This window comes from Zosterops lateralis, assembly GCF_965231275.1.
Source record: "Zosterops lateralis genome assembly, chromosome: 5".
NCBI classification, from domain to species: Eukaryota; Metazoa; Chordata; class Aves; order Passeriformes; family Zosteropidae; genus Zosterops; species Zosterops lateralis.
The window spans coordinates 33,246,246-33,257,575 of record NC_139766.1 but is presented as its reverse complement, the minus strand read 5'-3'; the positions used below and the strand labels follow the sequence as shown (position 1 = coordinate 33,257,575).

Here is an 11,330-nt window from a genome sequence, read left to right as displayed (position 1 = left end):
TTTTCCCCCTGCTAGTTTGTCTTAATTTGCTTCTTTTTTTTTAATATATGTAATTGACAAAAACAGAATGAGCCATTTGGTCAAGAAAATTCTCTAAAATTCTTGTTAGGCCTTTATGAAGTATGGTACTTGTCCTATGTAAATAATGTCAATTCAGATGAGGATTTCACTAATTAATGTTATGTGGGTTGCATGGCATTTAACAAACAGAATACTTTGTTAATGCATCATTAGCAAAAAAAAAAACTTTTTTCATCCTTCATAGCTGAATGTGCAGAAGCAAGCCATGTTTGCTCTTCTGGACTGTAGGTTTGCTTTTTCAGTCTTGCTAAGTTACAAATACTGTTGGTTAGCTGTACCAATACCATGTGTAGTATGATAAATGGCTTGGGCACCAGCATTCAAAAATCTCTCAAATGGGCTAAACTATATTAATGTCTTAACAGCAGTATGTTCTTATGGATCTCTCTGCACATAGAATCCCATGCTGGTACTTGCAGCAAGTATTTAATCTAAAGCAGTGTCAGGTGTGCTTCTGAAGGGGTTGGCAGCTGAATGTGCTGTACTGCTTGTCTGTCTGAACAGCATAAACATGGAGAAATCAACTGCAAGTGCAGAATGGGAGAAAGTAATGTCTTGCCTGCTGTGATGCTCATGAATCAAGAGATAGTTTATGTTAATGATTCCTGTACTGGAGATGAGTATAGAAAGCCTAGACTTTTGTTTTGAAAGGTTGCTGGAATAGAAGTTGCTGGAATACTGAGTTGTTTCCTTCTTCATGAGCAGATGTGGACTGACAGGTTTAATTTTGTGGAAAGAAAATTTTGTCATGTTAGTGCTAAATTTAAGGTATTGTCTCCTGGATGCATGTTTCTTCTGCTCTGCCTTTGTAGTCTAGATTAACAGTGGAAATATATTGATAGAAAATCTACTTGTGAATAAAGATTTGCAGCAGAACTGTATGCTACGTAGAGATTCATACATGAGAGGACAAAAAAAGAATTTTTCACAGGGGTACCTAAAATATGGAAACATTCTCTGGGGTGGTATTTAATAACACCCTAAAGTTAATAATTTGACAAGCAATCAATCAATCTGCTTTTATACAAACTTGGACATTTCCTGGAGAATAAGACAGAACAAAAAGAATTTATTTTCTAATATTTAAAAATTAAAATAAAAACAATTGTTATTTCACACCCCCCACCAAAAAAAAAAAAAAAAAAAAAAAAAAATATAGTATGTCTCAGGTGTCCTGGAGCCTGTTAGCTCTCTAGGTGTTAATATCAGAAAATTCCAAAATTTCTTGTTTTTGCTATGTGCCAATCACTTATTAATTTTCCATGGATCACGAACACTACCATATTCTTCAGGCCACTTGCTCTGGCAGGAGTACAGTGAGCCTAAATACAGAGGTTGTACAACTAGAAAAATTATTGATTAAAAATTATTCTCTGTATGTGAATAATTATTTAGGTTAGGAGGGACCCTCCAGAGGTTTCCTCATTCATCTCCTTGATCGGCTCCAAGGTGGCCTGGTTAGATGGGGTTCTCACTGCTGTGTCCAGCTGAGTCTTGAATCCTGGCAGGATGGAGACCCCAGGACCTCTCTGAGCATCCTGTGCAGGTGTTTGCCCATCCCTGCAGTAAATAATTACTGGGTTTGGGTGAGCTACTGAGTAGGAGCAGACTGCTTCATCTTTCTGTTGTTGTCCACTGACCCCTTTTCCTCGTCTCCTGAACCTGAGCATAAACCAAATAAGCTGTTTTCATCCTGCAGCTCTCACTGGACTGCTTTCTTCTCCTCACAGAGAACACTTCTTACACTGAAATACTTTTTAAAAAAATGTAGTCTGATTGTAATTTTGTATTAGTGAGAAAGAGCAACTTCTGGTTCATTCTGCTTCAATAATTGGCTTTCCATTTTCCATAGGAGTCTATTGCAAGGTGAAAGAAAGTCTGTGAGACACTGGCAACAATCAGGAAACTATTTCTTTAACTTTAGAGGTAAGCTGTCATTAAGTGTATTGTTTGGTATTATATTGGAAGGGAAGTGAAAGGAAACTTGAAAAATAAGTATGGTGTTTAAAAAACCTGACATTACCATGTGTAAAACAGTTTGCTTGATTCTGTGGATGTCTATAACCAATAGTATTTGTGTTTATTTTTTAACAGTGTTACATACCTTTTGTCCTTCATCCATTGGAATGCAGAACTTCCTACTTCCCCCACCTCTAGTTGGCAAATATTTTAAATAGGTGTGTTTCTTCCCTCTCTCACGGGCAGCAGAAAAAGTTCTGTAACTATTTGTTCAGTTATGTAACCACAATGATAATGGATTTTATAAAAGTTAATCTGTTAATCTAGTTTTCAGTTGAGGCAAGGATAATGACACTTTCTCCCAGGACAATATTTCCCTGAAGTTTCTCACTGTGAAAAAACTTTATTGACTGAAAATGGGGTTTGCCTGCTTTCAAAATACTGGAATGCCCTTGTACCTCAGTTTTAAAAAATGGGTATTCATCAGTTATAGGAGACTGGTAGTAACTCTCCCCTTATTGGGGAAGGTAGGAGCATACCAAGAGAATGAGGTATTGATTTATTTTTTAAGATCTTAATTACTTAAAATTGTGTTATTCTAGAAATTAAGGAATATGCTGAAATACAAAATTTAGTAAGATCTCTTTTCAGAGAAGGGACTGCATAATATGTTGCTGCACTGTGGAATGCTATCATTTACTAGGCTAAGGATATACCAAAAGGGTAATTATGTGTTCTCTTTTCTGAGGCAGCTTTTTCTAGGAATAGCTGTTTTTAAGCTTTTCATTCCAATTTCTGTCAACTAGATTTCTACAATGAACAGCCCAAAGGAGTATAAACAAGAGCTTCTGTTGTGGAATGCACTTCCTTTTTATTTTAAAGTGTCAATTAACCCTTTTTAAAACTTTCTTTTGATGTGACCAGACAAAAGGAGACTCGTATATCCCTTTGAGATTTGCCTGCAGTGAACCTTCTTCAAAAATCATGACCTTGGCTGTCCAAGTGACAGGGCTCTCGAGTTGTTAAAGTAGATTTAAATGAGAAGAAAGCAGGATGTCAAATATGCATTGCTATAGATGTAGTGTAGCAGTACTGTGTACTTGTTGTAGCACATGGGAGTGTATCAACCACACAGGTTGTTGCTGGCAGGATGGAAACCAAAGCGTACAGTAAGACACATATAGCAATGTTCTCATATTAGAACATGCAAGCATTTAATACATAAAAATGAATATAGGTTGTGCTTTTCTTTGTCTGAGGTTAGGAATATCAACAAAGTCTTCCTTGGTAACAAGGACATTCTTTGTAATATATGTATACCTTTGCCTTTACAATCATAACAACTTCTTGTCAAATGAACCAAAAAGTCCCAAGTGAGACTTTCCCATCATGATAGAACAAGAACTCAATAACTTGTTATTCAAAACCCTGTGACAGAATAAGTTTCAGAAATTGGGTTCTTTGCGCATTTCCCTGGGAAAAAAGGGACTCCAGTGATTGTTTCAATGTGTGCACTGTGTTATAAAGGGAGTTTCAGAGATACTGTACTTATCAGCTGCACATGAACAGTTTGTGGTTTGAAGAGGGAACCTGGGATGGAGAAATCCAGCCTTCTGTATCCAATTTTACCCAGTGGAATATGGCATTAAACAATCCTATTGTATTTAAAATTTTATTTTGTCTGTTGGAACACTAGACCATATGGTTTATTTGGAGAAGCTTATGGATGGTTTGTTCACCTTTGTTTCCTTACTTTCTACTTTATATATCAGATAATGTGAGGAAATATATTGTGAATATCAAAGGTAAACCTTGAAGTTCAGCATGGTGTCAAACTATACCTTAGGTCTTATTTATTTTATTGGAATACAAAGTTGTGTCTTTTTTATTTAGGTTGCACATTTGAACCAAAGTCTGATCAAGCTAATGTATAGAAATCAGGTAACTGTGAAATATTTAATTTGAAAAGGGTATGGATCTTGTGTTTCACAAGAACTAGTTGAAGAATTGAACAACATCAGGAAAGACATTATGTGAACCAGACTTGAGCCATATTTTCTGACATTAGCCCATCAGACAGTCTTTTTGAAATTTTTAGAAAATCCTGGGGATGGTGTTTTGGGGTGGTTTTTTTATTTTGATTTTTATTTTCACTGTAGCCAACAGTTATTTACTCATCTTATTTTATACATTTCTTTTATAGTTTACAAATGGAAAATTTTCTTAAGATAGCTAACCTGTAGAAGTGTTTAAGTTATACAAATATATATACTGTGTGAGACAGACTAGAAGGCTGTGTATCACTAATTATTTATATATTAGATCCATGTTTTGCGTATGTTGCATTGTTTCTTTCTTCTGAGACTTAGTGGAACAACCTTACAAAGAAATGCCCTTTGATAATAAGATTGCAAAGTAGGAGTGAATGAGCAGAAGAGGAGTATGCCAGACTATAATAATGTTTGTAACATTCATTAAACTGTTTGTTAAGTAACATATTCAGACAGACGGGTGTTTCCCAGCTTCGACGTAGCCCATTATGTGTTCTAGTAAATTAAAACTAGGAAACCTTTGTTGGAGTTCTAGTGCTCAAACTGACACCTAATTCCCCCAGACAATAGGTACAAGCCTGCAAGCCTCTCTAATTCTTTCCAGTCTTTACATTTATTGATTCTTTTATAAACGTGTTTCATCCAATCTATTACAAACAGCACTGGTTAGAAGTGTGAAGTTTGCCGCGTCTGACCTAAGGCACATTGAGAACAGCAGCTCTCTGCCATACAGCCATACAGCTGAGCATCTCAGATTTACTTCCAATGACTAGAAAATCTGGACTTTTAATGGCTTGGCTGGTTTTGGTTCCGGCTTTGCTTAGAGGGACTGACATGTTAATTCTTTGATCTATCTGGTTTGGAACTGAATTTAGTTCAGCTATCATTTGTATTCTAGGTTCTAAATGTTTTATTACTTGAGTTGGCTTATATAAGTAGTTTATTTTGATTCAGGACTTCATTTTCCCTAGTCTTGAGTAATGTTTTGCATATACAGATGTACATTTCTTACTGCAAAGTATGGATTTAATTCCTTTTTTTCTTAACATGTCAGGGTTTTTTGCATGTCTTATTATTGCAAAGTTACCAAATAATCCATTCTTAATCTCTGAATGGATAGAAAGAACAGTAAATTTTAGTCAAATGAGCACAATGCATTTTTATTATTTTCTTCATCTTATACTGTAAAACATATGTAATAAATAATTGATAGTAAACAAACACATCTTATTTTTCCCCACCATATTCATCACCAGTTTCAAAGCTTTGAAGTTCAGTAAATAATTTATGATAGTTGTTAGTGTAAGGAAATCTAACTGTACTCCTGATCCTGCTTGCTTTTTGTCCTTGTTGTTCTCAAGCATAACTTTGGTAGCCAAACTGAATGATAAAGAATGTATGAATAACTGATGGGATTCATTAAACAGATGAAAATTAAATCAGCTATTTTTAATTTTAAAAAAATTTAGAAATACATAATGAAAATTCTGTGTATTTTTTAAAATTTGGTATGAATTGCATAAGACAATGAAGAAATGAATGTTTTTAATACAAAGTGGAACATGTTTTCAGCCTGCTTTTGTTCTCAAAACTTCAATCAGGGTGTCTTTTAGCCTGGTTAAATATCCTGCTGAGATCTGCTGTATTTGCTGAGAATTTAACAAAAGGTGTGAAAGTACAAAACCAAAGAAGTACGTGGTTTTGGCCTTTACTGAAATGTTCCATAAAATGTTTTAATTCCTTTGCATGGAAAACCCAAAGATTTTTGAGGGATTTTTAAGCATTGAAGAGATTCTTTTTTTCCAGGTCATTCAAGCTCAAAAGGTTAGCTTTTATTTGTGTCCTTATAAGAAGTTCTTAAATAATCCAGTAATATATTGTGAGTCTTCAAATATATTCTGACTTACCTAAAACTTGAAATAAAGCAGAAAAAAAAAATACACTACTTCAGGCAGAGAGGTAAAAACCCTGTGTAATTCTGTAACTTCCAGGTATCAGTTTATGACATCTCCAGTTTAACCCTCAAAACAGACTGAGATCAGGTCATAGCAAAGTCATTTGAATCCATCCTCATTTGGCTGCAAAAAGCAATGCAGTGTAAAACCTCTCGAGGAGTTTTGCCAAACTGAGTGGGGAACTGTGGTAGAAGTTTGATGTACCTAAGTTGGTCTTCTTTTTTCTTTTTTTTAACATTGTGTGCATATAAATGGAGTTGCATGATAGTACTTGTGCTCAGGGTGATGGGGCTGCATAGGAATCTCTGGGCAGGCTGCAACCTGCAGTGCTTGTCTTGCTGTGGGGTTGTGCCTATGTGAACCCCCAGGGCTTGTTTCTCACATGGGTGGTCTGGGGAGCACAGGATGTAAATGTACACCTCTGATTACAATGAGGCATCACAGTGAAGCTTTAAAGAATATTTTCAATGCAGGTCTGAATTTATTTGGCATTAACAGGGGGTTGCTGTTATTCCATAGTCTAGAGCCTTCTGGGTCTGAGGTTTTGGCTGGTTCGTGAGGCTTTCTGCTTAAAGGTGATTTATAGGTATCATGAGCCAGATATTGTGAAAGTTACCAAGACTAGCAAGGACCTGTTATGCCTTTCAGAAATTTATTGTCTCTCAAGGTTTCCTATACACCACTGTTATTTCCTTTGAAGTCAGTGCGGGACCTGTCTTGTGCTGGCAAGACCACATTAAGCTATTATTGTCATTAGTTCACTAATTTTTCTGGTGTGGCAGATGACAGAAGAGGAATGTTTTGGGAAGTTTCTGACTTTGACCAATGTGGTGATAATTTCATTTGGCAATGGCACGTTACTACTTTCTCCAGAAAAAGAATTAGTTAGATCATTTCAGGGACAAAAAAAAAAAAAAAGGCCACCATATTTTATAATTAAAAGAGTTAGCCTAAATATAGATGTTACCATTGACTGCTTAGTGTTGTTTGACAGTGGCAAATCGTTTCCTTTAGGGATCTGTAAATGATGTGATGAACAAGTATTCAATCTTCACTTGGTATCTTTAGCTGCTTCTTGAAAAGTACTTTGGTCTGGTTTTGTTCTAAAAGGTCTTCTTTTTCTTTCCTTCCATGGTTTCTGTCATGCTTGTTTTGTCTATTTTTAACTGCTGCAGTGCAAAACCAGTGATAAGCAGTTGATAAAGCTAATGATGAACATCCATATTCTTTAGGAAGCTTTAAAATTGTTAAAGGATTATCAGCAAATAACATTACAAGAAACGTGTGGCTACAGTGTGATCTCATGCATGTTAATTTTTCACTGCAAGAACAACCTGTATACCTGACTGAAACATCTCTGGCTTCATAGATCACCTTGAAGGATTGGGGCTTGCTTTTTGTACAGAACATGGTTTGCAACAATACATCACCTTCATTTCTTTGCTCCTAGAGAGAATCTGCTGACAGCAGGGCTATGATAGAACAGGCCACAGCCACCATTGACTTTTTACTTTCAGTGTCACCTTGGGACGTTATGTTGGGTTTCCAAGTAATGATAATTTTGTAATGGTACTTCACTTTTCTTGTTGTCTTGTGCAGCCTACTGGCTCTTCAGGGGCAAAGTTCATGAGCTGCACAAAGTGAGTGCAAAAATGCTGTAGAAGAGGAAAAATCTCAGTTGTTTTCAAGGTGCCTTTTATTTTAATTTTTTTTTTTTAGGAGTCAGGCTTTGTGAACAATTAAAAATTGTGCAAATTTTTATTGAATTGTAATCTGGTTTTGTAAACATCTGGATTTCTTGGCAAGGAAGATGAAGCAGAAAAGGTGGAGAAAAGACCGACTTCAAGGATAAAAGGAACCTTAACTAAAGGAAGCAGGTTAACAATTATGTCTGCACTGCCAATGTTCAAGATAGAGTACTGCTCACACACAGAGCTCAGTTATCTGTGGAACAAAGGAACAGTTACATAACTCCCATACAGAGAGATCCAGTAGTAATTTTCATGACCCCTTGTAATCTTGTAAAAGGTGATGTATTCACAAACTCAGTGTTTTGTTCTGCTTATTGAAAATCTTTGGAGTTAAGTTAATAAAACAAACTTGTGTAGCTATCAGTGAATGCCTTTGTAAACCAAATGTTCCTTTTCAAGTCACTAGAATCACCAGTTAAAATATCAAAACCAATGTGTGCTTTATTTAAAATAATTCTTTTTTGTGCATATCTACTTGAAGAAATAAGTAATTAATTGTAAAAGATATGAAAATTGGAATCTGACAAATGTGTATTTGTACATAACCTTCCTGTAAGTACTGAACTCTGTCTTTAATGTGCATTAGTTGCTAAATCAAGTCAGATGTCTGAGGCAAGAACTGGAGAGCTGATAGCAAATATTCATAGTGGAAGCTGATAACAGCCTTAATTAAGCTGCTGCTATCTTTCCATGATAAATTTAGAACTTCTCCATAAGTCATCTGACTTAATGCTCCATTTGCATCCAGGAGTGTTTGATTTAGATCAGTGTGTCTGTTAAGAAATCTGCAGATGTCTCTTTGATAGCCCTAGCTGTCTCTCAAGGAGGAGCCTGGGAGCTTCCTTTACCTGTGTCGCACTGTGGAGAATGAGGTGTACATTGACCTAAAGCTGACCTTCCAGCATTTAGCTTTTTCAAGACTGGCATACCTTGAGAAATGCTTATTTCTTTAATGACTAATGCTTTCTCATACCAATTCTTGAACCCAGAATTCCTTAATCTTTTTGTTACTGTACTTGCTTAATTTGAAGAAGCTTTACCTTGAAAACTATGGCTAAAAGGATAATTTTAGAATAATTCTAGAAGCTTTGGTGGGCATAGTCCAAGACAGCTCTATTCATGTTGTCTTAATTGCAATTAAACTGAAAGGTTCTAAGATAACAGATCATGTTAGTAGCAATTTAATATTATGTCACTAGATTGTTTGGATGGATTTGTTGTCTCTGCCGATTTTGCTTTCAGCAGTTGTACACAGTGTAAATGCCTGAGTCATCACTGACTGAACTGTCTGATACTTCTTTTATTTTAATTCTTTTCAGGGCAGGGAAGAATAACTTGATTTGAAAGTTAATACTTGTATTAGATTTTTTTGATCGAAAAATAAAATGTGACTTTTTTCCTGTCTAGAAATCCTATCATTATTTCTGAACCAGACATTTTAACAGGATTCTTCCTTATAGTTAGAAAAAAGCATGGGAGAGTCCAGTGTTACTCCCTCACAGAGAGTGAGTACACACTATTCAGAAATGGTAATTCTTACACTTTTCTAAACTTGAGATACAGTAGATCATGATGTTGATATAAATTATAAAAGTCATCTCCATGTTTGTCTAGAAGTCCAGTATTCACATATTTTGTGTGAAAACAAACATGAAACAGAAGAGTTGTTTTACCAGAACCTGAGAAGTGGTGTGTGAGAGATGTAGAGGCTCCGATGCATGTGAGTACTTAGAACAGGCAAAAAGAAATCAAGTGTGTTCTGCTGTATTCCTGTTGGCTGTACTTGTATGAGCTAACCTTTTTTTTTATGGGTGTTTGGGTTTTTTTTGTTTGTTTTTTTTTTTTTTTTTTTTTTTTTTTTTTTTGGTGTTTTTTTTTTTTGGTTTTTTTTTTTTTTTTTTTAAATTTTTTTTTTTTTTTTTAGCGCGGTATGCCTCTGGATGAATCTTTAGGATTTTTTTTTTTAAGAGGACCTTGATATGTAATTTAAATTTAGCTCTTGTTGTGCATATGTGCACTTACACATCTGTGTTGCTCTGTGGTGCTGCTGATTCAGCAGTTTTTTGTAGCTTCTGAAGTGTTAGGATTTCTTGGTGTCATACCTTGGGGACAGGAAGCAGAAACTGACAAGAAATACAAGCCAACGGGTATAACTATGACTATGATGTGCTTAAAGTTACAAAAGCTGCTCCTTGGGCAATTGCCATTTGTGAGAAACTGATGGGTGAATATAATATTGGTAGTTTTCTTATCTAGCAATCATTAAGACAGTGGCCAGTTGAGTGAAATTTGTACCTGCAATGATAAATTTTTTGCAGTTATGTCTCTGGATGGTTAGTATAGTTGAATAGTTCTAAATTTTTATCTATTTTTTAATAGTTTTGTATATACATATAGCAATATTGATAGCACGTGCAGTAAATTAGCTAGTAATCTGTCACAAAAGTAGCTGAAAAATACTTTTCCATAAAACTAAGAAGCTAGTGTTTACACTTCTGAAGTCTATCATTATTCTGTTGTATTTGTCTGCTTATAATCAGATTAGTTGTATTTTATGGAAATTGAAACCAAAATTGTAGATGTTTCTCTGTGCAGGGATATGTTACTCTGCTGAGGTACTAGGAATTTTTCAGGACAAAATAAATATTCTGTGTGAATAGTTCTGCGTATCAGCAGGTGTAGGAACATCAAACAGGAGGGTGCAGATCCAGAACACACATGGGGCTTACATTATCTGAAGAGATTCTCTGCTTTGTGATTAGAAAGGTGACATATGTAAGAAACTCCTACAGATGAGTGGATATCAGTTTTGCTTTGTTGCCTCACTCCCCTCAGTTTACATACTGCCCTCTTGGCTGAAGTATTTGCAAAACACTTCACTGTAGTAGCCGTGTTTCCAAAGTGCTGCTGAGTACAGAAGCAGATGGCAGCTCAGTCATTTATCCATCTTGCACTATTTATTTCTATTATTTCTCTGGAAATAAATTAACTAATGCCAAGCTGTTGCTTTGTCTCCTGCTTCTCCTGCTTGCTCACTTTTTTTTTATTATTATTATTTTTTAAGAGGAGAAAATAGAAATAATTTCTGCTTTCTGTTGATGGTTTTTCTTTTGTCCTTCTAGTCATTAATAGCTCTGTAATGAGAGGCCTTTGAAAAGTTGTGGAAGATGACGTACCAAAAGACTAAAAATTAACAAAGACAAATTAGTTTCTTCTGTTTCTAGAAGCACGCATATCAAGCTAATGATAAGAATATGTCTAAAATACAAATTAGGGTTGAAGATTTGTGTGGATTTTCTGTGGACACAGGGAGACACCACCAGTCTAATTTCCTTCCATTTTGTGCGCTGTTGGACAGTGTGGGTTTTTAAATACTACTGAAGACTTGTCATGTGAAATAAACAGCTACTTACCTCTCCAGCAGAAACTATGCCAGGTGAATTTGGCACTGCTTAGAGATCTCTGCTCACAAAGGTAACTATCAGCAATCCATTGCCTACACAAAAGGTTGTATCAAGTTAGGTCTTGTATGG

General features: G+C 35.5%; 1 protein-coding gene across 3 annotated transcripts in view; it reads left to right on the top strand.

The window, feature by feature from the left end:
* The first annotated feature begins 1,941 nt into the window (after positions 1-1,941).
* LOC310909250 (teneurin-3-like) overlaps positions 1,942-11,330 on the top strand; it is an 86,636-nt gene continuing 77,247 nt past the window's right edge. The window contains exon 1 of one of the 3 annotated variants that reach the window (XM_083860876.1): positions 1,942-2,007. The gene's annotated coding sequence lies outside the window, so the exon portion shown is untranslated. Of the gene's footprint in view, positions 2,008-7,535; positions 7,924-11,330 lie in introns of those variants that run through there. The other 2 variants (XM_083860878.1, XM_083860877.1) reach the window with 2 other exon arrangements.